Genomic DNA, 6,058 nt, shown 5'->3' with positions numbered 1-6,058 from the left:
ACTTTGCATGGAGTGCATTTTTACTCCAAGCAGTAGGCCTAGATGTGGGAATACCTGGCTAGACAGGTTCCCTGTGCAGGAGAAAGGTTATCCTGCATGGGACAGGGAGGCCCTTAATAAGCAGCACACAAGTCACAAGGCAGTCAGGAATAACAGAGAGCTGGTGGGTGTTCAGGCAAGGGAGCAGCTTGGTGTGGCATGCATTTATTCATAGCTTGGCTGTAGCTGGAGCACTGCAAGCACAGGGCCTGGTCCCACAACTCTTGCTCATGCTAAGCAGCACTTACTGCTGTGAGGAGGTCTGCTCCGAGGCAGGCCTGCTGCTCAGTGAGCCAGGTGTGGAGTGGCAGGGCCTCCTGCTCCACTGGAACAGGGGTGTTTATCCAAAGCTGGCTATGGCTCAACTGGGTGGGAAGAGGTGGGGTGGGATGGGGGCTTGGAGGAAGGGGTGGGGTCTGGGGGTGGAGCAAGGTTCCAGCACCTCCTAAGTCAGTTTATGCTGGTGCCATAGGGTTAAAATTTACCGTGACAGCCTTTGAGGCTGGTCCAGCTAATGCCAGTTGATCCTGCCTGTGCTGCTCTCAAACAGTGTCAAACCTCTCCCTTAAACCTCATTGCAAATGGTGACTGCATTCTTGTCACAGATCAATTCCAATCTAAAGTTGGCTGGCCTGGGATGTGAGAAGCCAAGCAGCAGCCTGTCATTTCAGTCTGTCCTAGACAGCAAAGCCCACAGCTTCAAAGATAGTTAGGTACCTAACTCCCTTTTAAATCAAGGAGCATTCAGTGCCTAGGTACCTTTGTGGATCTGAGCCCTTAACTCCTCTATGAAGGAAATGCAGGTTTTCACTTCAAAAACTGAAAAATCTCATGAAGTTTTTACCTCTTTCAGGAATGTAGTGCCAGCCCTATCAGGGTGCTCTCTTAGTATAGTGCAGGCAAAGTTCTCACGTGCTCCTTGGACTGCTTTTTGAATGGTTCAAAAACAACACAGTACAATCGTAAAGCAAATGCCATGGATTTATTTGGTGTTGAAATAAATTACAACGGTAAAGCATAATTTATTGCATTAAAAATGGTCTGCTTTTAAAGGGCATTAAACCAAATGTAAACAGAACAAACGCAACGTTGATTGAGCAATTCATTTGTTTTAAACTTTATAACTAGCCAGCTGTAGTAATTTAATTCTATACTCTATATTGTTGAAACCTCTGGACATAAGTTTATAAAAAGACTTGCACATGCACAAAGGTAATTTGAGTTTACCGAAAGGATATTATAGAACTCAAATACGTTTAGTGGCTTCAGGGAGGAAGTTACTATTGTGAATTCTCCAGTACAGCTCCTTAAGCACCTAGTCCTGCTTTCCTCATGCAGACAACTCCCTTTGATTTTAATGGAGTTTGATCTGTGAGAGTAGAATCCAGCCCTAAATGATGAATTAGTATAGAACCAAAACTGATCAGTAAAGCAAACATTCATTGCAGTTACAGTGTTAATATCCAGAGAGCAGAGACTGTTTTCTAACATGTTTAAAAACAAAACAACCCAAACCCCTGACCTTCAATGAATTAGTTTTGCTGGATAATTTGTATTTAAATTTTTTTCCAGATTCCTCATTTCTGAGATTATATTAATTCAAGGCCTTTTCTCCTGTAGTAGTCAGATCCTGTGAAGTGCTGAGTACCCTGAGTTTCCATTAATTTGAATAGGGTTTGAGGGTGTTCACAGCCCACCCAGAAGTGCTCTGCACAATCCAGGATCTGGCCCCGATTGCATAATGATTTTAGCACATGAAATTCCTTGAAACAATGAGCTCAGCTGTGGCTAGCTCTGCATGGGCGTGCAAGGGGAAATATAGGCACAAGGGCCCAGTCCCTCGAAGATATGTAGGCTCCCACCTTCCAGAGAAATCAATGGAGGTTAGGAGCCTAAACACCTTTGAGGATGTGGGCTAAGGAGGGGTCTTCCACACACCCTGGTGCTGAGACTAGACACAATTACAACGTTTGCACTCACAGTGTGAAATGACTCTGAAAGGGCAGTGCACACAGAGGCAGAGAAAAGGGGTGGGGGGCCTGCATCATTCCTGCCTCCTGAGCTAGCTGGCTGGCTGGCTGATGTTGCGGAGAATAGACAGTGCCACAGCCACTTGTGCCCTGTACCGGACTCAGTTACAATGCCTGCCAGAGCACCCATTTAGGCAGCATGCCTCCAACCCCTCGGCTCTCTCTCTCCAGGCTGCGTCTGAAGAGTCACAACTGAGCTCTATATCGGCTCAGTCGTGCTGCCAGTAAGTCCATGGCAAAACACTCGTTGAAAGCACTAGGAACAGGATTGGGCCCTGTAGTCTTTATAATGAGTGTTTGGAGCAGTTCAGAAAGGTTACTGGGAAAATCTCCGGGGCAGCTTGTTTTTAAACCACAAAAATCAAATTTGAAAATGATGAGTCACTGGTGGAGTAACTGTGTGAAACATTATCGAGGGTAAATGTAACATATCGTAGCCACTTGGAAAGGTCCAGTTGAGTGAGCGATGTCGTATATATCAAAGCGCTCACATTCTTTTCATACCAATTGGAATTTAAATCACAGACTAAAGTGTTAAAATACTTTGTACTGTATTTCTGAACTGGAATGGATAATTTATCACATCACTGGCTCCAGTAAATGTTCATCACACTTTACGGGGCTTATGGCAACATTATCCAGTTGATTCCAGTTCAATTTAATCTTTTCATTGTAAAAGAACAGGGCTGTTTTCACAGCAGTATGCAATTTGTGTACATTTTACAGAGAATTTCATTTTAAAACAATGAGAAAATAAAGTTAAAACTTCTAGACATTTCTTCTTCAGAGGCGGTCTTTCCATTACGCTTTAGTGGGCTGCATGTTTTGCTAGTGGGACAGCTCAAATAACAGGGATTCCATTGTTGCATTTAGTAATATTTTTCAAATCCCATTTAGAATGTTTCAGTGGGAGTTTATGAACCTAGGCCCAATTTTAGAGCTGCACTGAGCTGCGTGGGCTGTTCACCAGCTTTTTGCACCCCTGATCCAGGGGTCAGTGGGGGAGGTGTCCATTTAGCTCTCAATGCAAGTAAGAACAGCCTTAGGGAAAAGTGCCTTTCTGACAATTGGGGAATTGCTGGAGTCCCGCAACACTCCTTCCTCCACTATCCCCCTTACACCAGGCACCATGAGAGTGGTAGCATGGAACCAGTTTTGCTATCTATGGAGGTCCCCGGGCACTGGGGGAATCCTGGGGTAACATAACTTTGTGGCTGCTTTGTGCCAGCAGGCTAATACTAAACTATCAGGACCAGGATCTGGCCTTATACTTTTTACCTGTCATCCCCATGCTTGACACAGCACCATGTGTTACAGAGGTATAAGGCCGAAATACACTGGTCTTTTCCCTTTTGAAAAGTCAGTTTTTTTAGGTTATGCTCATTTGTAACAAAGATTTTCACCCCATGGACTTTTTCTAAGCATTTACATATTTTTATTTGAAGACTAAAAGAAAGAAAGAAAGAAAGTTAGCCTTTTGGGAAGAAAAGTGCAGAGAAGCTTGCAAATTAAAATGCATGTACGTCACCAGCCAAATCAGTGACCTCCTGTCTTTGCTTTACACCACTGCATCTAATTAGGTACTTAATTTCCCAATTCTTTTCCAATGTTCTCCGGGGCATTCCATTCTGTTCTGTTACACTGAGACATCTCAGTGGATTGTCTGAGGAAACACCTAATGAGACTAGCAAACAACTGATGCAAGGGTAGATACACAATTCCCTTCAGGAATAAGGGAGAGAAAGAGACTCAGCTGCACAGACTAAGGGCCAGGTTCATTCCAGGGTCTGGTGTAGTCCTTGGTGGAGATCTCTGGCAGCAGAAAGCCCAGGAAGGGAACAGAGGAAGGAAAGTCAAGTGGTGAGGGTGCTAGCCTAGGACTTGGGAGAGCTGGGTTCAATTCCCTGCTTGCACCACCCTTCCTTTGGGACCTTGAACAAGTCACGTTGTCTTTTTGTACAATGTACTTCTCCCCTGCACAGGGTGTTGTGAAGGATATTACAGATTGTGAGTGGCTCAGATGCTGCAATCTCTAGGTACAGATAAGTGTCTGTTAGGTAGCTGCATTGCCACAAAACAACAGCCTCTCTTGAACTGTGAAAAGTGGGTGGTGCTTACCAGAAAGGGGGCACAGTCGGGATGGCGCTGGAGTCTTCTGTGGAGCACAAGCAGGAGTTACAGCTGACCTCCTCCTGACAGAAACCCCAACTAAGGGCAGTGGCAAGGATATCATCTATGGCAACCAGCTGGCATTTTGGAGTCTTTTCTAGTGCAAGTTTATTGAGCCTCCTTCTCTGCGACTAATGTCAATGCAACTCCAGTCTGAAGTACCACATGGAAGAACTAGCAGTGAGTACAGCTAAGCAAATGACCTAAAACCTCCCTTAGCCGTAACACATCGCTTGTGTTTTGCAACTCACCTTTGTCAGCCTGCAAAGCACCAGTCACACAGCAATCCCCTAAGAATTAACTCTCTCTTTCTTTTAAAACAGACCCACCACACTTCAGATCCAATTTCTCTCTGCTTAGACTTTCTCGTTTCCTCAGAGCACACTAATCACTTTCAAAAGCCGTCCCTTCCTATTCTACCTTCCAGAGTTGTCCATTATGAGTGGCCTGTTGTACCAGAGGGGGAAGGGATAGTTGCACATTTCTGGACTGTACTCTCTTCATCCTGTCTCATCTACCCTTGTGCTGCTGCCACCAAGTAAAATATGGGATGCAGCAAACCTTTTATCTGGAAGGTCAGAGGCTCTGAGGCAGTGTGTTCTCGAGGAACTGGAACTCAGGAGCACTTCAAATCTATTCCCATCTCTCACCCTGACTCACTGCGTGTTTGGCCTCGGGCGAGGTACTAAGAAGGTCAACGTTTCCAGAAGCATGCTGCACTTGAGGCACCTTCAGGCTGACTGTCAAGAGGTTCAGAGCAGCCACAGCTCCCACTGAGGTAAAAAACAGAGGTGCACACAAAATTAGAGACTTCTGAAAACATGGCTGCGAACTTGTGTGTTCTCCCATTTGTAAGTGAGGATAGCAATGTTTACCCACCTTTCTGAGGGGCTGTGGGCATTAACTGATGGTTACACAGGGCTGTAGCATTTTAAAGAACTCTGTAATTGCTGGGCATTTTTATTATCAGGGTGGTAGCTCATGAAAACTAAAGGGTGCATTAATAAAAAGACCTAGATCTTAGATAGGCCTTTTCATCAGTCAATCACAAAGTGCCTTACACCAGTGACAAGTATCAGAGGAGTAGCCATGTTAGTCTGGATCTGTAAAAGGCAACAAAGAGTCCTGTGGCACCTTAAAGACTAACAGATGTATTGGAGCATAAGCTTTCGTGGGTGAATGCCCATGTGTCGGACGAAGTGGGCATTCACCCACGAAAGCTTATGCTCCAATTCATCTGTTAGTCTTTAAGGTGCCACAGGACTCTGTTGCCTTTTACACCGGTGAGTGAGGCTTATTATCCTCTTTTTACAGATAGGGAAACTGAGGCAGAGAGGGGTAGTGACTTGCTCGAGGTCACAGCAGGTCAGTGGCAGAGCCAGGAACAGAACCCGAGTCTCCTGACTCAGGATCCAATGCCTTGCCTACCAAAGTATACTGTATAATGGGCATACATAATCCTTTGAAAGGTTACTAGGAATTAATGTACATGTCCTGAGGAAAAAAGGCTTCTTAAATTATGCATTGTGGCACTCCGTACTCTACATGTGTATTATCTGTCTTGTTAAATTCCTGTTAATTGGTTGAAAGGACAGTTGGATGGCTGTTATGACAGTTATCTTCTGGGCTGCCTGTCATGCTGTTATTTCCTAAGGAAATGCAGCTAACAACATGGATACGGCTCAGCTGAGGAACAGATCAGTTTTACATGGACAGAAAAATATTTCCTTGTACCCAAATTAGATTTTTGCATGCATGTGCATACTCACCCAAAGCCTGCCTTGCGTTGCTCCATGCCTGAGTTACATGCCAGATTTGCT

Source organism: Emys orbicularis, chromosome 1 (assembly GCF_028017835.1).
Source record: "Emys orbicularis isolate rEmyOrb1 chromosome 1, rEmyOrb1.hap1, whole genome shotgun sequence".
NCBI lineage: Eukaryota > Metazoa > Chordata > Testudines > Emydidae > Emys > Emys orbicularis.
Note: the sequence above shows the minus strand (reverse complement) of the source record.